Source organism: Rhinoderma darwinii, chromosome 4, assembly GCF_050947455.1.
Source record: "Rhinoderma darwinii isolate aRhiDar2 chromosome 4, aRhiDar2.hap1, whole genome shotgun sequence".
In the NCBI taxonomy this organism is placed as follows: domain Eukaryota; kingdom Metazoa; phylum Chordata; class Amphibia; order Anura; family Rhinodermatidae; genus Rhinoderma; species Rhinoderma darwinii.
In genome coordinates, this window is record NC_134690.1 from 335,698,515 (window position 1) to 335,724,432 (window position 25,918).

At 44.3% G+C, this 25,918-nt stretch overlaps 1 protein-coding gene across 1 annotated transcript in view; it reads right to left on the minus strand.

Annotated features, from left to right (window-relative positions):
* Nucleotides 1-8,039: 8,039 nt before the first annotated feature.
* MTHFD1L (methylenetetrahydrofolate dehydrogenase (NADP+ dependent) 1 like) overlaps nt 8,040-25,918 on the minus strand; it is a 219,307-nt gene continuing 201,428 nt past the window's right edge. Inside the window, exon 28 of the mRNA XM_075862846.1 lies at nt 8,040-10,684. The gene's annotated coding sequence lies outside the window, so the exon portion shown is untranslated. The remainder of the gene's footprint in view (nt 10,685-25,918) is intronic.

Here is a 25,918-nt window from a genome sequence, read left to right on the forward strand (position 1 = left end):
CACCCCACAAAGATTTTTTTTCCTGTTTTCCCAATATGGTACAATAAATGGTGCAGTGAAAAACTACAACTTGTCCCACAAAAAAAAACAAAAACACTCATTACGGCTTTTATAATGGAAAAATAAAGTTATGGCTTTTGGAAGGTGTCGAAGAAAAAAAATTAAAATCTGAAAAATGGCTGCGGTGGGAAGGGGTTAATGTCACCATTTAAAAGTACCATATAATGTACTGGGAAACAAAAAAAAAATCTTTGTCGGGTGAAATTGAACTTTTAATATTTTTTATTTGGACATTTAAAAATTTAAATTAACGTTTTATTTCAACTTTTTTCGTCTTTCTAGGGGACTAGAACAAGCAAACGTTTGATTGATAGTACGATATACTGCAATATCCATGAATTGCAATGTATTGTGCTATTTACTGCCTCCTATTAAGCCCTGCTTCTGGCCCATAGGTCCAGATGCCCCCAGGCTGCCATGACAACCATCGTAATTTCATTGCTGGGGGTGATGGGCTGACTGAGTGGGCTGCCCCCTCTTTCTCACATCTTAGATGCCCTGGTTTCTATTGACTATGGCATCTAAGTGGTTAAGTGGAGTTCTTCGATCCTAGATGCTTCAGTGAAGGATTGGTTGTAACATACAGCTGACACCCGCTGAGTATGGAGCAGGCTCAGTCCGTGAGTGTAACGTCTATGGCCACGGCTCGTTGTTCTGACTTTAACCTCAACGGCTGTGGCCATAGACGTCTTACCTCTGTGCAGCGTCGTCCTCCTGTGAGACGCCGGCACTCACTTCCGGACTTCGAGGAAGTCTTATAGGGCCAGTGCGCGCATTTTGCAGGAAGTCTGCAAACTAGCCCAGGATGCCCTGGGCTATAAAAAGGGCTCTGCCCTCTTGCTCTTTGCCGGAGCGTTGTTTGTTACCCATAGTTTGACGTGCTAATGGTCTCCCAGTGTCTTCCAGTTTCCCAGTGTAACTTGTTCCTGTATCCTGTATCCCGTTTCCCGGCTATCCTGTTCTAGTGCCGTGCTGAGCGGTTGCCGTGCTGTGCTACAGTCTACGCTTGCTTGGCTATGCCTCACCTGACTTCTTCCCGCCGCCTGGTCCTGGACGTGCCTGCCTCACTACTGTCTACGTTGCATCAGGTATCCTCACGGAACTATTGTACTCTGTAATTTACCTGTTTGGCCAGCTGCCATCCCGCTACGTGGTACGGCCCAGTGGGTCCACACCCCGCTTCGTCACAGTACGCTCTGGCCATGGACTCCGCTGGGCAATTCAAAGGCATGTCACCCTCCCAAGCCATGCAGGCGGACCTGCTGGATCTCCGAGCTAGGCAGGACCAACTCTTTGTGGCAGTGGACTCTATGGCGCAGCAGCTAGGGATGCTAGTTGCTTCTCTTCCTGCCTCTATGCAAGCTCCTCAAACCGATCCTCCCGTTACTCCTCCTGGCAGTTCTGGTCCAGATCCTCGGTTCTCGCTGCCATTGCCCTCTCGGTTCGATGGAGACGCCAGTGCATGTCGGGGGTTTCTGAACCAATGCCACATTAATTTTACCCTGCACTCCCGAGCATTCCCGTCGGACGGAGCAAAGATCGCATTTATCATATCCCTTCTGACTGGCAAGGTCCTGACATGGGCTAATCCTATCTGGGAATGTCAGGGACCCGAGACCCAAGATTTCCAGGGGTTCGTACGAATATTCCGGACTGTTTTCGAGGATCAAGAGGACTCCTCCGTGGGCGAATATACGATCCAGATCCGGACTGTGGCAGGACAGCTATCCTGGAACAATGAGGCCTTGGTGGCATCCTTTTGGCATGGCCTGTCGTCCAAGATCAAGGACGAACTGGCCGCTCGAGACCTGCCTCCTGCCTTGGACGACTTTATTCTGCTCGCTACTCGGGTAGACATAAGGCTGAGGGAGAGATCTCACGAGATTCGTCAGGAGCGACGGCGCCCTAGACTGGCGCCCAACTTCCAGCAACCCCTCTTGCCCGCTGCTATGGCTTTGCCCGAGGTCCCGATGCAAGTAGACAGACTAAAACTATCGGTCCAGGAGAAACTGCGCAGGCGCACCTCTGTACTTTGCTTATATTGCGTCCTCGCTGGCCATGTTGTGCGACTGTGTCCTCAGAGACCAAAAAAACCCAGCGCCTAGGTTTGGTTGGAGAGACAGCCCTGGGCGTCAACACATTGAATCAAGAATTCTCTTCCAAACGATTCATTTCCATAACCATCATAGCTGGCGAGAGGCCCCATCCGCCTCTGCCTACCTGGACTCCGGCACTGCAGCCAACTTCATCTGTCAAGACCTGGTGGATCTTCTTCAGTTGCCTACTATCCTGCTTGAAAGGCCGTTGATCATTGACTCGGTGGATGGACTGCCATTGCCTGACCCAGTTTGTCCGTAAGCAAGCCGTTGAGACTCCAAGTGGGAGCTCTTCATGCTGAGCTCATCTCCCGGTTCATCCTGTCCAAGGCCGTTAACCCCGTGCTGCTGGGTTGGCCTTGGCTCCGCCTGCACGCCCCCATCCTGGATTGGAACTCTGGAGAGGTTCTCCAGTGGGGCCCGAAGTGTCTTGACCACTGTCTGGGTCATATCCTGTCGCCACAGTCTGCTCCTCTTCAGCCATTGACAGGGTTGCCTTCTTGTTTCTCCATGTTCTCCGATGTCTCCAATAAAAAGGAGGCTGAGACCTTGCCGCCACACCGGGAATGATTGTCCGATCTACCTGGTTCCTGAATCATCTCCTCCTCATGGTAGAGTGTACCCTTTCTCCTTGCTAGAGACCCAGTTCATGTTGGCCTACATTAAGGAGAACCTGGAGAGGGGTTTCATTCATAAATCCTCATCCCTGGCCGGAGCGGGGGTTCTTCTTTGTTAAGAAATAAAATGGATCGCTAAGACCCTGCATTGACTACCGAGGCCTAAATCAGATCACGGTGAAGAACAGGTACCCTCTGCCTTTGATCTCTGAATTGTTTGATCGCATACGGGGGGGCTAAAAAAAAAAATTCTAAACTGGACCTGCGGGGGGCCTACAATCTGGTTCGGATTCGTCGAGGTGACGAGTGGAAGACTGCCTTTAATACTCGTAATGGGCACTACGAATACTTAGTTATGCCCTTCAAGAATTTGTCAGTGACATTTTCCGGATCTCCTTTAAGTTTGTGTTGTGATGTATCTCGATGACATTTTGATTTTTTCCCCAGATCCAGTAACTCATCAAAGTCATGTCCGCCAGGTGTTGCTCCATCTAAGAGAGAATCGCCTTTATGCCAAGCTGGAGAAGTGTGTGTTTGAGAAGAGGTCTCTATCCTTCCTGGGCTATATCCTCTCCGATCAGGGCCTCAAAATAGACCCCCAGAAGGTAAAGGCTGTCCTGGAGTGGCCACGCCCCCAAGGCTTAAGGACCATACAACGCTTCCTAGGATTCGCCAACTTCTACCGGCTGTTCATTCCCAACATCTCATCTTTGACAGACCCCATCTGTACTCTCACTAAGAAGGGTATGAATGCCAAAATGTGGACTCCAGAGGCTGAAGCCGCATTTGAATCCTTAAAAAAAGCCTTCACGTCTGCCTCCATTCTGCACCATCCTGATGTATCCCTACAGTTTTCGTTAGAGGTGGACGCTTCCTCTGTTGGTGCTGGTGCACTGTTGTTCCAGAAAGGATCGAAAGGCAAGGCTGTGGTATGTGGCTACTATTCCAAGCTATTTTCTTCCGCAGAGTGCAACTACTCGATTGGGGATCAGGAGTTACTGGCCATCAAGCTGGCTCTGCAGGAGTGGAGACATCTACTGGAGGGCGTGGTTCATCCTATCCTGATCTTCACGGATCTCAAGAATTTGACCTACCTACAGACGGCCCAGCGGTTAAATCCTCGTCAAGCCAGGTGGTCGTTGTTCTTTGCTCGGATCCGGTTCGAACTCCACTACCGACCCGCCAACAAGAATGTGAGGGCCGACGCCTTGTCTAGATCTTTTGAAACTGAGGACACTTTGGAATCTCCACAAAATATTATTGATCCATCCTGCATCTTCTCTGTGAATCCCCTGCAAGTTAGAGACATTCCTACGGGAAGGACTTTTTTGCGTCTGGCAGACAGAGGAAGAATTCTTCGCTGGGGTCACAGTTCCAAGCTGGCAGGTCACGCGGGTGCTCGTAAGACCCAAGATCTAATCACCCGTCAGTTCTGGTGGCCCATGCTACCCAAAGACGTCATGTACTTGGTCTCCTCATGCATGGTATGGGCAGCAAATAAAGTTGCTCACTCCAGACCTGCTGGCCTGCTCAAACTACTGCCTGTGCCCGTTGCCCCCTGGCAACATGTCGCTATGGACTTTGTCACGGATCTTCCTTCTTCTGCGAGTTGCAGTGTGATCTGGGTGGTGGTGGATAGATTTTCCAAGATGTATAATTTCATCCCCTTGACCGGCCTGCCGTCTGCTACGCGATTGGCTGACCTCTTCATCCAACACATCTTCTGTCTGCACGGCTTGCCCCTGCATATTGTCTCGGACCGAGGGGTCCAGTTTACCTCGAAGTTTTGGAGAGCAGTCTGCGGCCTCCTCGGAGTAAAGTTGGACTTCTCTTCGGCCTATCATCCCCAGTCCAATGGGCAAGTCGAGAGAGTTAACCAGATTATGGAGAACTATCTACGTCACTGTGTTTCCAGACGGCATGATGATTGGGTGCACTTGCTTCCGTGGGCAGAGTTCTCTTATAATAACCACACCAGTGAGTCAACCACTTCCAGTCCATTCTTCACCGTCTACGGCCAGCATCCTCGTATACCTCTTCCTGTCCCAGATTCCTGCAGCCGACTCGACCTTCAGGGACTTTCTACAGATTTGGCAATAGACCCGATCTTCTATCCTGTTGGCGGTGGACCTCATGAAGAGAAAGGCAGATACTAGAAGACGGGCTCCTCTGCAGTTCCTTCCTGGGACTAAAGTCTGGTTGTCTTCTAGGAATATCTAGCTGAGGGTGCCGTCGTGCAAATTTGCCCCTAGGTTCCTCTGACCCTTCGAAATCCTGCTACAGATCAACCTGGTATCCTACAAGCTGCGGCTTCCCCCTAGCCTAAAGATTCCTAACTCCTTCCACGTCTCCTTGCTGAAACCCGTGGTCCTGAACCGCTACTCCAGGACTCCTAGTTCCGCAGTGGTCCCTTGCGGCTCATCTGGGACTTTCGAAGTAAAGGAGATTCTGGCCACCAAGAAGGTGGGAGGAAGGACATTTTATTTAGTGGATTGGAGAGGGTCCGGCCCAATAGAGGTCTTGGGAGCCAGAGGAGAATATTGATGCTCCTGTCCTCATGAGGAAGTTTCTCTCCCGCTCTGTCCCAAGAAGAGGGGGCGTAAGAGGGGGGATACTGTAACGTCTATGGCCACGGCTCGTCGTTCTGACTTTAACCTCGACGGCCATGGCCATCTTACCTCTGTGCAGCGTCGGCACTGACTACGAGACAGTCTACGGAGGGCGCGCGCGCCCACAGTCTTAAAGGGCCGCACTGGCCCTTTAAGACTGTGCAAGCGTGGGCGCGCGTGCCCTCCGTAGACGGTCTCGTAGTCAGTGCCGAACTTTCCACAGAAGTAAGACGTCTATGGCCACGGCTGTCGAGGTTAAAGTCAGAACGACGAGCCGTGGCCATAGACGTTACAGTATCTCAACCTCTTACGCCCCCTCTTCTTGGGACCAGACCAGGAAGTCTGCAAACTAGCCCAGGATGCCCTGGGCTATAAAAAGGGCTCTGCCCTCTTGCTCTTTGCCAGAGCATTGTTTGTTACCCATAGTTTGTCATGCTAATTGTCTCCCAGTGTCCTCCAGTTTCCCAGTGTACCTTGTTCCTGTATCCTGTTCTAGTGCCGTGCTACAGTCTACGCTTGCTTTGCTACGCCTCACCTGACGTCTTCCCGCCGCCTGGTCCTGGACGTGCCTGCCTCACTACTGTCTACGTTGCATCAGGTATCCTCACTCAACTATTGTACTCTGTACTTTACCTGTTTGGCCAGCTGCCATCCCGCTACGCGGTACGGCCCAGTGGGTCCACACCCCACTTCGTGACAGTGAGCTTGCGCTATACTCCCCTTGCGGCTGTGACGTACAGTTATGTCACATGTCGCCAAGGGGTTGAATGTTCACCTTTTAACAGGTCATTTGTAAGTCTAATATTCTGCAATGGTTAATTTCTTAATATGTCCTTAGAGAAGGTGGAGACTCCATTTCTCTTCTACAGAGCTTCAGATTCCTTGCAAAGACCGAGTTAAACAATAAAATTAGTTCTACCTGCAGCCACCACCAGGGAGGGTTTACTGCATATTGTGTATACATGAAACTCAATAAAACAGTATACGGTAAGCTCCTAAAGCTCCCCCTAGTGGCAGCTGCAGGCAAAAATAACTTCAATATTCAACTTTGAAGGTGTGTCAAAACAGAGCTCTTAGGAAATATTCAGAAGTAAATCAGCACAAAATGTAGCTTAAAAAAAACCCAAACAGTGTTCAAGGGTGGACATTCAATATAACCCCTTCCCGACATTTGTCAGAAGTAAATATCATGGAAGGCTAGTGCTTCCTGCAAAACGTATACTTACGAAAAAATAGATGGCACAGGCTCAGAAGCCGAGCCCACGCCATCAGTCGCGAGTGTCAGTTGTAAGTCACAGCCCGACACCCTGCTGTAACGACAGAAGCTAGCTCCGATCTCCGCCATTAATTCCTTTGATGCCGCAATCAAAAGCAGCCGCAGCATCTAAGGGATTTGTAGCAGATCAGCATTCCTGTGATGCACCATCTTCAGCGCATTCATTTCTGGAAAACATCTGTGGGGTCAAAATGCTCAATACACCCCTTAATAAATGCGATGAGGGGTGTAGTTTCCAAAATGGAGTCACTTCTCAGGGGTTTCTTTTATTATTTCACATCTGAGCCCTGCAATTGTGAACCAATACTTTGTAAATCGCCAAATTAGGCCTCAATTGTACATGGTACGCTTTCACCTCCTAAGCCCTGTCGTATGTCTAGGAAAAAGATTAGGGCCACATGTAGGGTATTTCTAAAACCAGGAAACACAGCATAATAATCATAGAGCGGTCTTTTCATATTGGACACCGAAATGGCATATCCATGGAAAAATTGCCATTTTCACTCGCCACATCGAGTGCACACTCATTTCTGGAAAACCCCTGTGGGGTTAATATGCTCACTACACTCCTAGGTGAATACCTTGAAGGGTGTAGTTTCCAAAATAAGGTCACTTCTGGGGGGGGTTTTCACTGTCTTGGTCCCACAGGGGCTTTGCAAATGCGACATGGCGCCCAGAAACCAATCCAGGAATATCTGAACCCCAAACCCAAATGACGCTACTTCCTTTCTGAGCTCTGCCGTGTGCCCAAACAGCAGTTTATGACCACATATGGGATATTGCCGTACTCGGGAGTAGTGCTTCTGCCACTTTGTTTTAGCGATCGCTGGGGTTCTCAGTGCATGGACACCCACCTATCAAAACATCTGACATGTCAAAAGTTTTTTTTAAACTTTAGATAACATTTAATGCTGCAAATTTGAGAAAATGAAAAACTGAACTAAAGCTACGTCTTATTGGAAAAAAAAAAAAATTGTGTTTTTATTTTTACTGTCCAATTCTAATAAAATCTATGAAACACCTGAGAGATCAAAATGGTCACTACACCTCTAGATGAATTCCTCAAGGGGTGTAGTTTCCCAAATGGAGTCACTTTTTGGGAGTGTCCACTGTACGGTTACCTTAGGGGCTTTGCAAAAGCGGCATGGTGCCGAGAAACCAACCCAGCAAAATCTGCGCTCCAAAAGCCAAATGGCGCTCCTTCCCTTCTGAGCCCTGCCGTGTGTACAAAGAGCAGTTTATGACCAAATAAAGAGCAGGGATGCCATAAATGTCTAATGTGAGAATAACTCTAAGAACCAAGTAAACATGGAGGGCATTTATTTAGGTATTTTCTGCAATCTAAATGCAATCAGATAGAAAAACAACGCAATAACAGATATTCTGATGTTGGAACCCATTTAGGGGAATATTTAATACATTGCTTGCAGCAAACAAAATTCGAGCAGCATACGCGTGCAAAATTGATAGATTTTACTTTGGCAAACCGCAATACAATACTGTACAGTTAGGGAAACTGAACTGGCTGGAACTACAAAACTGCACATAATTAAAAAGGTACAAGAAAATGCATAGAGAGGAAAAAAACTGTAGATTTTACACAAAGTCAAAATACTCTTGTAAATAATAATTTTTAAAGAACCTTTACATATTTAAGTTTGCGAAAATACTTCTGTTTAATATCAAGTGGCATCAAATCAAGAGATATTAAAGGGAGTCGGTTAGCAGTTTTGACCCCTCCAAACCGCTAGTTAGCTAAGGTGGAAAGCAGTGTAAACATACCCATATTGCTGCTCTTAGGTCCTTGAATAACTAGTAAAAAGTAGTTTTAATCGCACACGCGCTCTATGTAAATGAACGGGCAAGTGTCTGCTCTCTTGGGCATTCTGCGCTGTAAACCCTCCCCCTACCTCTGCCCTCTGCTGTTGATTGACAGCTCTACTGGTCCTCATCATCATACACCATGCTGAGTAACAGAATCGACAATCAACAGCAGAGGGCAGAGGTTGGGGAGAGTTTACAGAACAGAATCCAGGACATTTTTTTTAATCTCATTTGCAAACGACGTATGGGCGATTAAAACGACTTTGTACCAGTTATGGTAGAAGGACTGAGATACTGCTTTCCACGTTAGCTAGCTAGCGTTTGGGTGGGTTAAGACCACTGACAGAGACCATGCAATATGAACAAATATTAATTCTAATATCTGAGGATCACAAAATGGATAAAGTTAATATTTGTACACTTGAAAAGCATAATTACAATAAACATGTGCTTGAATGCATAGGCATGTGCTCATACGTAGAGGGTTTCTACCCAAAATGTAAAATTGGACATATTAGTAAATTTATATTTTTTTTACTTCGAGATATTGCCATTTCCCTATTCAGTTGTGGCAGACATTTTCGAAAAAGTAATGACAGGAAGAGCAGCCATACTGGTTGTTAATTTTGAATTAGCTTCTAAGAGACTAGCTACAAACTTTCATTTTGTCAGATAATTCTATCAATTACAAAAGGACAGTCATTCATCAGATTCTGAGAAGTGGATTCAAATGAAGCAACCAATATTGCAGTTCGACTTTGGCAAAAAACAGCCGCCATAGTGGAATAGAAAAATGGCAAGAATGTCAAAGAAAAATAGAGTGATTGCCAAGCTTTGGTAATTGTTTACCTTACAAGTAAATGCCCATCTTAACCTTTTGGGTGGAAATCCTCCTTTAAATTGATTTTTTAGGATACAACATTGGTAGGCCAACAATGTCTGATTTGTGAAGGTCTTACCTTGGGTACGCACACATTGAGTATAAAGAATGGTCTGGAGTTTTGCAGCCCCTTCACTGCAGTACACGACACATTCTAGCTCATCTATATGGCTGTGACTAATATTGTAGCTCAACCCCATTCACGTGAGTGGTGCAGAGCAGCAGTAAGACCAATGACTGTGCTATGTTGGGTACTGCAGGGAAAGGGCTATGGCACTCCCTTTATTCTGCGGATTGGTGAAGCTACCTGGGATCGAATCCATACAGATCATACAATGAAAGCCTATCCCAAGTTATATCCAGGGAAAACTCCTTTAAGCTTAACTTTTTTACATTTTTATTTGTAGAAATACACTTTAAGATCAATAAGCTAAGAAAATAACACTTTTTCAGAAGTCTGACCTTGTAAATTTCATTGGCAGAAATTATGAAAATGTTACAATTTCATTTGGACAGGCCAGCTGACAATTGCACAAACATGAGATGTATTTCCACAGTACGGAGTTTTTTTGCTGGCAAAAATCGCGCCACAATTATTAATGGGCTGTGCCTGATATTACAGCTCATCCCCATTCAGGTGAAAAGGTCTGATCTGCAATATAGGTCACAAAGCCCATGGACAAGAGTGGAGCGATTTTTAATAAAAAAAAACAAAAAAAACCATACACAACAGACCCTTTGTCTCATTCTGTCAGACCCTTCAAGACAAACTGCATGATACTAGTTAATTCTCAACATTATGTTCTAAAATATAAATTAACACCTCTACAAGAGCCTTCCTATGTAATAGGAAATTGAATAACCAAGTATGCTGTATGTTGCTACAGAAGGTCACATTTACATGGTAACAAAGTTTTAAGTAACTGCTATAATAGAACAAATCCATGTGATTCTACTATGGCCGATTATTCAGCTTCAGATGCAAAGAATAGATTTTAACAAATACCTAGGGGATTGAACGCCCCATATATTAAAATTCATCATCAAAATAACATTGGCTTGGTACAACTTGGCGGTAAGCAGCATGTAATATGTGTGGATTGAGAGTACAGTCTCTTTCTTCAGGAGGCAAACAGAATGCATAGCGCTGTACATACAGACCAGTTGTCCTTTGTCCCAGACATTCAGATTTAACATTGTATTATTTGGAAAGAGGAGAGAAAAATGAAAATTCTCAGAGGGTCCATTTGGCGGCGAGAAAATCCAGTAGTAAGCATTCTTGGGATTCACACAGAGATTCCAAGTAAAGGCACGGAGAAATTCTGGGGAGAAAAAGAAAGTAGATACCTTTTTTAATATTTTCCTTCACAGCAGTCCTCAGAAATACACAATCAATTCACAAGGAACAGACAGAAGCCCCATTGTACGACTGATACATAGTTTAATAGTGGGCAGATCAAGATCAGATTAAAGAAAAAGAAAAACCCTACTGGGCCTAAGCTTGTAAACATCACATATTCTGTATATAAACTATTCAATTATCTAACATAGCGGTGACTTCTAATAGTATAATTCTTTAAGGGAATCTATTAGCAGCTGTGCTGAAAGCACAACATAGGGGAGGGGAAGGGTATTGTAACAATACTTTTGGTCCCGGTCTTGCAAATTGCACGAACGAGAAATGGCTTAATTTTCCCAGCGCCACAGTTGCAAGTGCCACAGAGGCGGTCACTTCATGTGCAAGTGCTTCTTGGCTTACCTAAAAGAATACCGCCAGCCCCTCCCCTCTTTGTGACAGCTCTAGCGGTCTCCTGATTGGACACTAGAGCGGTTACTCAGAGAAGAGTGTGGAACGTGTGACTGTGGCCCCAGGCGAATTCAACATCTGTTTCTACGTCGTGCAACTTGCATGACCGAGACAAAGGTATAATGTCCTTCCTTGCACCCTGCTGTCAGCAGTTTTGAGGGCTCAAAACAACACGGCCGTTGTTTCAACATGTCCTATTTTCTTCCGTTTTCACAGATCCCTTGATAGACTCAAGTCTATGGGGATACGTGAAAACGGGACCCCCACGGATGCAACTCGGACATGAAAAACAACCGATTTTCACCTCCAAATTTTCCCACGTTCACCTGAATTCGGTCTTCGAGTTTATAAAGGGGAATGAAAAAAATCCCCAAATCTAATTTGCATGCAAAAATAGTTTGTCGCTTTCCAGCAGTTTTTGTGCTTCTTTAACGCACGCACCTGTGAATGTAGACATGTGTTTTGTAGTTTTGTCAGAGTACATTTTGTTTGCATATAGGGTTTGCTTGAATATGTATTTCTGTAGAATTCTCATGCAATTTTTGCCTATAAGCACTGATGCAAAGGTGTGTCTAACTTAAGTTGTATTTTTACCATGTGTCATAAAAATAAAAGTAGATTTTTGGTAGCATAGTAGCCGTTTGCAATATATATTTTTTATTGCCGAAGGTCAAAATGTTGCATGTCCTCTGTTTCAGCGTTTTTGAGAGCACAAGCTATTGTTAAAGTAGGCGGTTGTGGGATGTATTAACTGTACACACCATGATCTATTATTTTTGTGTGTAAATCTCTGCTTGTATGTAGGTTTTAGGCACAAATTTATGTTTTAATGCATTTTTTTATAATAATAATTCCTGTTTGTCAAAGTTACGTGAAGTTGGATATGGCTGCTAACAGCAGATAACGACAACAAGTGAAGATTATGTCCCCCTGCAATCGGATATTCCAGTCAGTTGTGCAGTTTATTTTTCAGAGGTTTCCAAACACCAGAGATAAGTAATGTATAGCCACTTTTTCAGGGAGATGTGCGACTTTTCTGATGGATACCCACGATGACGCACAGTTCTTATAAATACACTTCCAAGAATAACCATCAGAACATTGGTGACGAGCGATCCAACGCAGTGGTTGATGTCAGTTTTCACAGTCCACATTGCTTGCAAGTAAATAGTGCTGTTTCATGAATTCAATGTCATTATTCGTACCAGCTATAGTAGGCTATCTCAAAAAAATGTCCATGCATTTTAACTTAAGGGCAACAAAAATAAATAAATAATTGCAATTAACCTCTTAAGGACTGGGCCAATTTTGGCCTTGGGGACAGAACAATTTTTTTTATATTTCCCTCTTTGCATCTCGGCGCTCATAACTTTTTCATTTTTTGTCCAACTTACTGTATTTTTTAGACTATAAGACGCACCTGACTATAAGACGCACCCAGGTTTTAGACAACAGAAAATAGGAAAAAATTATTTCATATTTTACAAAGAAAAAAACTTTTTTGTCTGTTTCACCGCATTCTGAGAGCCATAACTTTTATATTTTTTGCGGGACGAGCTGTACTTTTTATTGGCACCATTTTTTGGTACACACAATTTTTTGATCAAAGATGACCAAAAAACAATGATTCTGAAGTTTTTTTTTAAAATTTTTTTTACGCCGTTCACCGAGCAAGTTAAACAACGGTATATTTTATTTTTTTACACTTCGATCACTGGCAAATGTATTGCAGTATATTGTCATTTTAAGGGCGGGTTCACACATAGCGGAATTTCACTTAAATTCCGCTGCGGACACTCCGCAGCGTTAATCCGCAGCGGAGCCGTTTCTCCATTGACTTTCACTTTAATTTAGCAGTGTTCGTTTACACGATGCGTACAATTCCGCTGCGGAGCATAGGCTGCGGAGCGGAATTTGGTGTCCGCAGCATGCTCTGTCTGTTGCGGAGCAGTGGCGGACTGGTTGCGGACTCATGGCGGAATTTCTCCATTGACTTCAATGGAGAGTCAAAATTCCGCAATGAAGTCCGCAGATCTTATGTGTGCTGCGGAGCGTATTGTTTTTACTACCATGACATTTCTTCATTCTGGCTGGACCTATGTATTTCTAGGTCTACAGCCAGACTGAGGAAGTCAATGGGGCTCCCGTAATGACGGGAGCGTTGCTAGGAGACGTCTGTAAATAGTCACTGTCCAGGGTGCTGAAAGAGTTACGCGATCGGCAGTAACTGTTTCTGCACCCGGGACAGTGACTACCGATCTCAATATACATGTATCTGTAAAAAAAAAGATAAGTTCATACTTACCGAGAACTCCCTGCGTCTGTCTCCAGTCCGGCCTCCCAGGATGACGTTTCAGTGTAAGTGACGGCTGCAGCCAATCACAGGCCAAGCACAGGCTGCAGCGGTCACATGGACTGGAGCGTCATCCAGGGAGGTCGGGCCGGATGCCGAAAGAGGGACGCGTCACCAAGACAACGGGCGGTAAGTATGAATTTCTTTGACTTTCACTAGGGAAAGTGCTGTCCCTTCTCTCTATCCTGCACTGAATAGGGAGAAGAGAAGCACTTTTCCTGCAGTCCGCAGCGGCCAGTCCGCATCAATTTTCTGCACATTTTGTGCAGATCCGCTGCAGAATCTGCAACGCAGATTCTGTGCGGCATTGATGCGGACAGTTGCGGAGGAATTCCGCCATGTGTGGTCATGCCCTTACAGGTATCTGCCAAGCCCTGCCGGAGGCATGGCTTAGCAGAGGGAGACAGAAGGCTGACCTAGGGGCCTTTATTAGGCCCACGGGCTGCCATGACAACCATTGGCGCCCCCGATCGCATTGCGGGGGGGGGCATTGAGCTGTCGGAGGAACCCACACCAATCTATAGAACGGGGCCCCCTAAACCCGTTCTAGCTTTTTGTGCTCACGCTGCCTCTTGCCAACTTACTGATTTACATTGTCGGGAGTTACGGAAACAGCGTAACTTACTAAGCCACGCTCTTTTCGTAACTCCCATAGAACTGAATAGTAGTTACGGAAACAGCGTAGCTTACATGCTACGCTGCTTCCGTAACTGCTATTCAGTCCTATGGGAGTTACGGAAACCGCATGGCTCACCTCTGGGACCCGCATCTTTCTGACATTTATGACATATCCTGTGGATATGTCATAAAAGTCCCTCATGGGAAAACCCTTGTAACTAGTTAAACGGCCAGGGACAGTGCAATTGGCCGTTAGAGCAGCATGTCAGCTGTAAAACACAGCTGACACCTGGAGAGTATCGATCAGGCTCCATGCGCGTGAGCTCGCTCCAAACGTGCCGGAACGTCATGGGTTGGGAAGGAGTTAACGAAGACTGCAGACTGTAAGACGCATAGACTTTTTATCAAGATTTATTCTTGCTAAAAAGTGTGTTTTATAGTCCGAAAAATACAGTAGCCGTATGAGACTGTTTTTTGTGGGACAAGTTGTACTTTATGTAGGTATCATTTTTTGGTACACTTACATTATCGTTTAAATTTATCAACATTTTTATTTTGGCAAAAATGTAGAAAGAAAAAAAAAAGCAGTCCGCTGCAGTTTTTTTTTACACCATACTCCGAATATAATAAATAATATTATACATTTATTGTACAGGTTGTTACGGACGTGGCGATAACAAATATGCATCTATTATTTAATGTTTTGGGAAGTTTATTTATTGTAAAAAATTGTTTATTTCTGTGTGGTTTTCATTACAATTATTTTACATTTAACATTACTTTTTTTTTAAATCCCATAGAGGGATTTTTCATTTCGATTTTTTAGCTTTAATGTACTGGCATATATCTATATGTCAGTACATTAGCTGGTGTACAGATTATACCTCAGAACGCCCTAACAGGGAATATGGTCAGACAGGCCTGGGGTCTTTTAATGGACCCTGGGCTGTCTCCCAATATCAGGTATGGCTATCATTCGCGTCACAGTGATTTCCTGTGACGCGATCAAAGGTGAGTCCCCCCATCACACTATAGTTTTGAATGCAGCCATCAGCTTTGATCGCAGCATTCAAGGGGTTAACTGCGGAGAGAAGAGGTTAGAGCGGGGCTGTGTATTTCTTTGTGGTTTTCTTTACAATTATTTTAAATTTAACATTACTTTTTTTTTTAATCCCATAGAGGGATTTTTCATTTCGATTTTTTAGCTTTAATGTACTGGCATATAGCTATATGCCAGTACATTAGCTGGTGTACAGATTATACCTCAGAACGCCCTAACAGGGAATATGGTCAGACAGGCCTGGGGTCTTTTAATGGACCCTGGGCTGTCTCCCAATATCAGGTATGGCTATCATTCGAGTCACAGGGATTTCCTGTGACGCGATCAAAGGTGAGTCCCTCCATCACACTATAGTTTTGAATGCAGCCATCAGCTTTGATCGCAGCATTCAAGGGGTTAACTGCGGAGAGAAGAGGTTAGAGCGGGGCTGCAGCTGTGTATTACAGCCATTGCCCTGCAGACACTGGCTGTCATACAGGACGAGAATACTCGTCCTAATGCGCCAAGCAACCGCCGCTCAGGGCGAGTATTCTCGTCCTGTGTTGGCAACCAGTTAATGGGGGAGATTTATCAAGCTGCCTTATAGTAAGAATGTCCTTTGTTGCCCATAGAAACCAATCAGAGCTCAAGGTTTCATTTTACCTGAGCCCATTAATATATGAAAGCTGTGGGGTTGCTATGGGCAATAAAGGACATTCTTACTTATAAGACAAATTGATAAATTTCCCCCAATGTCACCGAAGTAGCAGGGGGATATAATCTTCACTTGGTCAATTAGGGGGACAAACTTCACCTGATCTAAGCCAACTGCAACCATCAGGTCGTCGGCTTTCAGGAAATATATAGGATTTGGGGATGCACTTACTTTTCAAGGTGTGCAATCCCTGTATTTTATAGGTTGTTACTTTTTTTTTTTACATTTGCAGCTTCAAACCAGATTTATAACCTTCAATTCCGATGATTTTATGAAAACGTGTGCATGTAGACAGACTATCACTAAGCAATAATGTTGATAATTAACACTTTTGTGCTCATGGCCCGCGATTTCAGGCACGGCTGGGCACCGACACCCGCATTTTCGTGCCGTGCTCCCATACAAAGTATGGGAGCACTGCCCGCAAAATCCGAAAAGTAGGACATCCTCCATATTTCCCGGCACGGTTCTACGGCACGGACACCTTTCCGTAGCGTTACGGAAAAGTGTCCATGGCCAATAGAACTGGGCGGGTACGTAATTGCGGACCGTATTGCAGAGTTTTTTTTTACGGTCGTGTGCATGAGGCCTAAATGAGAGAATGGCGGTGCTGGGAGCCAATGGTTTTCTGCTTCGTCATAGCCTTAAATGGTATCTGCGCCCAGAGAACTTGGATACAGTTGAAAGTGGTGTTGCAGTCACCCGAACCAGATATCTAAGGCCGAATGCACATGACTAATGGTTTTTACTGTCCTCAATTATGGAAGCACCCATAGACTTCCGTGACACAATTGTGGACAAGAATAGACATTATCTATATTTTGAATATAATTTCTACGATCCGGACACACCTGTAAATATATACGAAAAGGTGTCCGTGACCTATAGAAATGAATGGGTTTGCAATTTCATCCGTAATTCCTGATGAAAATCAGTCAGTAAATACAGGAAAACCCCGGCATCAGTAATGATGTCACAGGGAGGTAGGAGGCATTTTAGCCAGATCCCACATCTCCATCGATACGTACAAGGAATTCCCGGCGTCAGTGAAGAAACAGCCTGGGAACCCCTAGATAGTTATGCCATGTGCGCTCTGCAGGGTGTCTAATGTATGTTTAATCTTATGAAAGGCGATTAAATAAAGATAGAACCAATTTAGGATTAAGTATTGCATTATAGATATTAAAATACCGCTTTATAAATGATTATAGTGGAGAGTAATTTACCCATAGGGCTATTCATAATAGAGTGGCATTTTGACAATGTGCCAGGTGTCTACTTTCAGAAAATACATCCGTTAGTTATACGGCTGTAATATGATTATTTATTCTGTAATTTAGGTTTTATTTGTACTTGTCAAAAGTGTGAAAATTTTCCAAAAGGTGAAAAATGTACAAAAACCAGACAGCGAAAGGGTTAAAAGGGGTTTGTCCAGGATTAGAATACTTGAAAGAAAATTCTAAAGAAAAAAATATAAGAGATAAAATTGCATACTCTTTTTCTAATCCCAGGAATCCCATCAAACGCTGAATATTGAGCAGAACTTTAAATTGATGGCCTATCCGTAGAAGGATATCCCCATCGATCATACATTAAAATCCAGCTCTTTCCATAGGAAGCGCATGTCCAGTTGTGAGCGTAAAAACAATATGCGAGTAACTTATAAGTGATGTTCACCTGTTAATTATTTCCCTTAATATTTTATGCTTGGCTGCTTTTTAGATCCATTTCATTATAAGCTATGTTCTGTCTCTAATTTAGCTACAGGACGTCTGGGGTAGTCTGAAATCCTTCTACGGTCTTATCATTGGTTCAGGTTGTTAGGCCATGCTCACACATTAAAGGGTAACTAAATGTTCAAACAACGCAGCTTAGAAATCGAGGTACTCTTAAGACTAAGTCCACATGCTTCAGATTTCACCCTATACATTGAAAGGGTGATATCCGCTGCTTTTCCACAACATTCTTGCAGCCGTGTGTACCCGTACTGTTGTAGTCGCAGATTCATTTCTACATCTTGCTAGCTCCGGAGGCTCACAGTTATTTTTTTTCAACATTAAATTTTTATTACGTTTTTTCAGGTAATACAAAGACAATGCATACGCCAATATATCTCTAATCAGGCTATCAATGACAAAATTATACATAACCCACGGTATTCACAATGAACAATTCTTGTCACAATCTTACATAGAGACATAAAGCCCGGGCAGTTACAGTGCTTATCAGTGAATTATTCATAGAAAAGAAAAATAAAATTACAGCAATTAAAATAATCAAAACCAGAGGAACAAAAAGAACAAACAAACAAACATCGTCCATCCAGAACTAAACATGTCTTGGCTTCGTTACATGCCTATGAATGAGGTAGAAAAACCATACACAGGCACTTCCCTTCCACGGGTTTCTAGGTCTCCTATGAAGTCCCAAGTGTCTGCTTTCGACAGGGTCAAACTATGGGACATATAGATGCTCCTGAATTGGAGCCCGGGATTGAAGAAGCCAGATAAGTCTGCCATGGCTCCCATAATCTTAAAATTTTTGGCAACTGATGTGTTCGTAACGCATGCATGCGTTCCATCGTGAATGAAACATTCACTAGATTGACAAGTTCAGGACTGGAAATAGTGTCACTGCATTTCCATGATCTAGCAATCAACAAACGAGCCGCTATAATAATGTGGCTAGACACCGTCCTGGATACCGCTGGGATCTCTGACATATCGAGAAAACATAATGCCATAGCCGGACTTGGTTCTACTATGCAGGAAGACACTTGGGAAATCATTGCAAACACCCTAACCCAAAATGAGTGGACCTCAGGGCACATATGAAAGTATGAACCCCTGCACCCACATCCTCTCCAACACGCCTCCGAGCAAGTAGGATCTGATCTCGCAATCTGTGAGGGAGTCATATACCATCGTAGTAGTAGTTTTTGAGATGATTCCCAATGTTTTACCCCTTTCGATATTTTCCTAGTCCACGTGAAGGCCGAACCCCATTCCCTCAATGTGAAGGATGAGCGTAATTCTCCCTCCCATTTTACACAGTAAGGAGGCCTGCTGGAAAGAAGGCGGGCACACAAATCTTCGTAAAACATAGAGATACCCTTCTTTTGATTTACAGGACCGAAATAATAATTTTGGGCCACAGAAGGGAATAATGGCACATTAACATTCAGAGAAGTAAAGAGATGCCTGATACATAGATACTTATAAAAATCCCTATTCGGGATAGAGTACTCCGACACCAGGTCAGAGAATGCCCGCAGAGTGCTACCCGTGAACAGCTTGTGTATGTGTATGTATGAGACTCCAGATGATATCCAATTGTCCAGAGACACCCCCGGGAGCTCCGAGGTCAGGAATTTCAAAGGTAAAATTTTTATAGGTGTAAGAGCCGATGAGGGGAGATGTGTTGAGTAGTGTTTCCAAGCTTTAAGTGAAGCTGAGATAGGCGGGGACATTACCCCGGAAGGCTTGATGTTTACCTTGGGGTTTACCCTCAGGAGTGATAAAAGAGGTTGCTCTATTATGGTCTGCTCTATTTGGGCCCATTGTTTTGAGGGCGTAGGCGTACACCAAAATTTTAGATGATCAAGAATAACCGCCCGGTAATATCTCTGGACGTCTGGCACCCCCATCCCCCCCTTCCTCCAGTGTCTGTACATCGTGTGCATCCTGATTCGTGGTTTTTTGTGCGCCCATATAAAATTATTCAGCAATCTTTGGAGCTCTCTCAAATACGAGTTAGGAAGGGGTATTATCACCATACGAAATTGATACAAGATTATGGGAATGATCATCATTTTAATGACCGCGATTCTGCCCGCCCAGGACGTACTGACATGGGAGTATGATGCCAATTGTTGAGGAATGGTTTGCAATAATGGGCTAAAGTTGTGCTTAAAAAGGAGATTAGTGGACTTGGTAAGAGAAATGCCGAGATACGAAATTTTAAGGGGATTCCATTGAAAGGGAAATGTACTTCGTATGGAGGTTTGGACATGTAAAGGGAGACCTACAGTCAGCAAGTGGGACTTGTTGCAGTTAACCTTATAGTATGACACCTCCCCAAATTTGTCTAGCGTCTTTTGAGCTTCTGTCAGAGAAGCTAACGGATTTGTTAAGGAGAGAATCACATCGTCCGCATATAGCCCTATTTTATGCAGGATGTGACCAACCTGAATTCCCTGAATATCAGTGTTTTGCCGGATTGCCGCCGCTAATGGCTCCATTACTAAAGCAAATATCAGGGGGGAGAGTGGGCATCCCTGTCGAGTACCATTAGTAATGGGGAATGGCGTGGAAAAGAAGCCTGATGCCAAGACTCGGGCGGAAGGGTTAGACTATAACGCTAGGATCGCAGATTTAATCCATCCTGTAAATCCGAATTTGATAAGGATCGCTTCCAGGTATCCCCAATGAACCCTGTCGAATGCCTTCTCCGCGTCCAGAGCAAGGAGCACAGAAGGCACTCGTCTTTTTACAGCCCAGTCTATCAGATTAACATATCGCCTTGTGCCATCAGGTGCCTGCCTCCCTGCAACAAATCCCACTTGGTCTTCATGTATAATGGTAGGGAGCAGATTAATCAATCTATTAGATATTACTTTGGCGTAAAGTTTAATATCCACATTCAAAAGTGAAATGGGACGGAAGTTTGCCGGGGAGTCCGGAGACTTCCCAGGTTTTGGGAGTGTGACTATAGTAGCGGACAGCATCTCCTCTGGGAAGGAGCCTACTGCCGCCGCCTTGTTGAACACCCCCACCAGATGTGGGGACAACACCTTCGTAAATTTTTTAGAATAATAATTAGTGAACCCATCAGGGCCCGGTGCCTTGTGCTGCGGCAAACTTTTAATGGCTCGGGAGAGCTCCAATTCTGTAAAAGGCGCTTTCAGGGCCGTACTATCGGTTTCTGAGAGGGAAGGGAGATTCAGGCCGCCCAAGAAGTTATTTATATCCTCCGGGGAAGGCTGGTGCGTCAATTGATCCTCTTTCAGATTATACAGACTATAATAATAGTTCCTGAATTGTTCACTTATCTCCTGAGGGTGAGTGATGTGGCCCCCCTGTCGATCTAATAGGTGCGCAGTTCTTTGTTTAGCATTGCGCTTTTTGATCATTTTGGCTAGTAAGGCTCCCGGTCTATTCCCTTGAATGTAAAACCCCAGCTGCATAGACTTTGACAATGTCAAATATCTTGACGTAAGCACACTCTGGAGTTGCCCTCTAAGAGCTTTGATGCGGAGGGAAGTGTCCGGAGTTACCTGTTTTTTATTAAGGGATTCTAAACTATGTAATTTGGAGAGAATGTCAGCAGTCGTTTTTTCCCGATGCTTTTTTAATCTAGACGCGGCCTGAATCCCCATTCCCCTCATATACGCCTTATGCGCGTTCCATAGGGAGAAACTATTCTCGGAGGAGGGAGAGTTCACCTCAAAGTATAAGTTGAGGTGGTTATTCATAAGATCCTCAGTCATTGGGTGATCTAGGACCAGATCATTCAATTTCCAAGAAGAGAAGGGAGGGGAGGGGGACGTATCCGAAACCACCACAGTAATCGGGGCATGGTCAGACCACGATATATCTCCTATCAACGATGTAGACATATATCGCAGGCTTCTTTTACATACCAGGAACATGTCAATTCTAGAATACACCCTGTGGGGTGCTGAGAAATACGTAAAGTCACGTTCGTTTCCATGCTGACATCGCCAAATGTCATACATCTCCTCCCCATGTATCGTGTGGTGTAATTGGGAGCGTGGCCTAAGTGCGTTCGAGGAGTCAATTATAGGGTGCATTACCTCATTAAAATCGCCGCCAATAATTAGTAAACCCTTTTCAACTTTCCGAACTTTACGGAGGATTTTATGGAAGGCCCTGAGCTGATGAGAGTTCGGGAGATATAGATTAACCAAAGTATACGTAATATGATTAATATCACAAATGAGGATCAAAAATCTGCCCTGGGGATCTAAGATCACCTCGTGCTCTTTAAAAACCACCGATTCCTTAATTGCCGTAAGGACTCCTTTGGTTTTCTTGGAGCTATTGGCCTGATAAACATGCGCAAATTTAGAGTGTGTGCATTTAGGGGGGTTGAGTTGCGAGAAATGAGTTTCTTGTGCAAAGAATACCTCACATTTCAAGTTTAGCGCCTCTTTCCACATCATTTGGCGCTTGAAGGGGCTGTTAAGCCCTTTAACATTCAAGGAGGATATTGTAACCGGCATAGTGTTAAATCTGAAGGTGCGTTAGTGAGAGCTAAATACCTGGTTGTCGCCCGCTGGCTGCGGGTGATCCAAGCAAGACATCTGGATGGACAAAACCTGGCAACGTTAAACATAAAAACCAAAAGCATTAAAGCATAAATGAGAAACACATGGCGCCTACACTGCGCCGAAAGAACCTCCATGGGGGGAGAGAAAAAGGCATCAAGGTAGCATATATCGCGCGTTTATTATCAGACAGTCACCTTTGAGAGTCCATCCGTAGGGTGTCCTTAATTCGTTTCCCACTCGGGGGGAATACGGCATGGAGATGCTCTTGAAGGGACGGCCGCCAAGTTAGTGATCGGGATATTCCATTGTCGCAGCAGCGATACTCCATCCGAAGGGGACGATATCACATGAGTAGAACCATTCTTATTGACGATCAACTTGACCGGGAATCCCCATTTATACTTGAAATTGTGCTCCCTGAGAGTGACTGTAATTGGTTGGAATTGCTTGCGAAGCATCAGCGTAGAAGCAGATAAATCCGGAAAAAATCGAGACTTGGGTGTAGGGTTCAGGAAGTTTTCCCAATCCTCTGGACTCTTGAAGGATGCGGTCTTTAGTTTGATAAAAATGTACTCTTGTTAATACATCTCTTGGAGAATCAATAGGAGCTGAGCGGGATTTAGGGATCCTGTGCGTTCTATCTAGAGTCAGGTCTAGAGGAGCTATCGTAGGAGACAAAGCCTTAAACATGTCCTGTAGATAATTCTGCAAGTCCCCAGGGGAGACGGTCTCTGGGACCCCCCGTACCTTCAAGTTATTACGTCTGGATCTATCTTCCTGATCCATTAGTTTGGACTTCAGCCATACCACTTCGTCTTTAAGGGCAGAGTGAGCATCTATAAGCGTATTATGGGCTTCAGCATAATCACCCATTTTGCGTTCAATGTGGTCGGTGCGGCACCCCAGGTCATCCACCGACGTTTGAATCTGTGACATCATTTTATGTAATGTCTCCGATATTGAGCTTTGCAACGACTGTATTAACCCCTTCATGATAGCAGTAGTAAGGGGTGCATCGTCTGAGATGGCCGCCATTTCAGGAACGTTGGTTGCTGTAAGGCCGCCCACGCAGGCCGTTAATGGAGCAGGGGACTGTGCATTCTCCTGACTCGGGTTCATGCTGTTAGGCGGGGAGGGTGCTGAACGAGTCGCCCCCCGTTTGGCCGGGATGCCCACATCTTTTGAGCTCCCCTGGATAGATATATCCCTTTCTGCTGACTGACCTGGGTTAGCCGTTGTTGAGGCACAGGGACGCGTGTCTTCCCTCTCATGAGGCGAGCCGGCGCCATCTTGGATGCGGTCCGTCGCTGGGAAGTAGTCCGGGAGCTTTTTCAGCTCTACCTTTGCTCCCCTCCTCTTAGTCATGTTGCTCCCCGGTGCTAGGAAGTTTAAGGAGTGGAACCCTCGTTTTTCCGCTTCTTTTCAAGGCGATCTGTCGCTGTGAGCCGCTACTTAGCTACTCGGTATGCAGGAGAACTTGTCTTACACCGCCATCTCAGTCAGCGGCAAGCTCCGCCCCCCGGCTCACAGTTATTTTAATTAAATGTCCACTTGTGATCTCCCGCCTGACCCAACATCGAGTCTGGAGAGATGCTCGCTGGACGGTACAGTTGCTGTGGCGCCTGCAGTGTATTCTGCTCCGGGCCAATTCTAATAATTTGGACCCGTGCACAATACTCTCCGGGCACTGACTTTAAACATTGGATACTTGGACTCTTACTAATTTTTTAAGACACACTGGCCCATATTTATAAATGTGAATTAACAAATTAGGTAAATATTGCGGAAATTTGGTTGTAGAATCTGCACCAAAAAACCGCAACAATGCACATTACAATGGAAGTGATAAACCGGATTTAATTACAGTGTAAAAAATCCAAAGTGAATTCTAGACATAATGCAGATTTTCAATCTGTAGCAGAAATACCATAACACACGGGTTGCGGATTTGTAGGCTGGATCAACAGCATAATATTTATTCTGTATGTGAGCGCAGCTTAATTTAGTTTACGCCTCATTTGGGCGAATATTGTATAGGACTGACAAAATTTGTAAAATTTGTCTACTCATTCTAAAAGAGAAAACAAGCTAGAAAAGTGGGCATGGTCAAGCTGTAAACATAATTTTAGCATCATTATTAAAAGCAAAGGTGAAAAAAAAGTGCAAATTAGTGGCTCAATTAGTCAAGTAAACCTACGTTTTGGAATTCCTGCTAATCCAACTTTTCAGGGTCTGAACAAAATTAGTCAGAGAAGTAGAAAGAAGTCTCAGAACAATCCCTAAAAGATGTTTGCATAGGGTGGAGAGGTGCTGGACAACCCGTGAAGACCTGTGTAAGTATGAATTCAATAGTTCAGCCAACTAGCAGCAATTCTCCTGCCCCAAATATGGAGTCTTGTCGTTTTACAGCATACAAAAGAAAAACCCCAAAAAAATGCAGCTTCTATTTAGGATCAAGTAATTGCAAGGAAATAGATTTTACATACAGAATATATAAGCGCTTTATTTGACCTGAATATTCTATTTTTTTCCCCCTACATGGTAACAAGAATCTTCCTTCTTTGTAAAGACACTTGCTTAAAGGCAGGTACAACAGTCAAAATCTGCTTTAGTTCAGAATTTTTTATGCACATGATTCTTACATTTCATGATTCCTTAGGGTAAATTTATAGTGTCAAATCAGAATGAAGTAGTTGGCCCTTGAGGATAGCAAGAGATTTTTGTGAGAACTTGACAATACATATGCATTGTATCAAGTAGTTAAAAGAAAATCTGGTTCCACTTGAACAGTCACAGAAGCAATACATTTAGCAGTTTTAATGTAAAAAATTAGGTAAAGCTAGTTCTTGGCATTACCATAAAATGTGTGCATAATTCACACCTCTAAAAATAAAAAATAAAAAAAGAAGAGGTCAAAACAGACAATTGGGTTCCGTTAAATGATTCTTCAGTTGAAAGTTTGAGTATTCCCAAGATCTAAATGATGGTTCATTGCCCCCTATATGTAAAAACAATAGGCTTTGCAAATATATTCCATTTTCTATAATAGGTCATTTTTGTGGATTGATCCCGCCCCAAATACCCAATGAAATATTGTTGTTGTTACCTTATTGCTGCTGAATACGTACTCTAGTAGTCCAGGACTGTGCTGGACGAGCATGCGCACATGATCTCTGCTCTCTTATCAAACTGTACCAGTAACTCTCTCTGTGCATCTGTGCACGCATGGACGGTGTCCCCGTTTTTTTCAGTACACCACTATGCTAGCTGCTCTGCCAGCCTCTGCCTTCCCTCTGTGCGCAGGAGACTATCCACCACTTCCTATCCTGCTGCTACCCCCAATACTGTACCTGTTGCTGTCCCATCTGCCACCATTTGCACATGCTCTATTACACAGTACCCCAAAATACTACACAGAAAGTTATTATAGTGCCAGAGAAATAGTGCCCCTGAAAACATAGTACCAAATACATAGTGATCTAAACAGCAATAGTGCCCCCCACACCGTAAAAAAGCCCCCCTTTATTGCCCACACAGTAATAGTGCCCTTTTGTCCCCAACACATTGCAGTAATGCCCTTTTTTTGTACTCCCGCACATCGCAATAATTCCCCCTTTTGTGCCTCCCACACATCACAATGATTCCCCCTATTGTGCCTCCCACACATCTCAATAATTCCCCCTTTTGTGCTCGTCACAGTAATAGTCGTAGCCCTGAAAATATATATAAAAA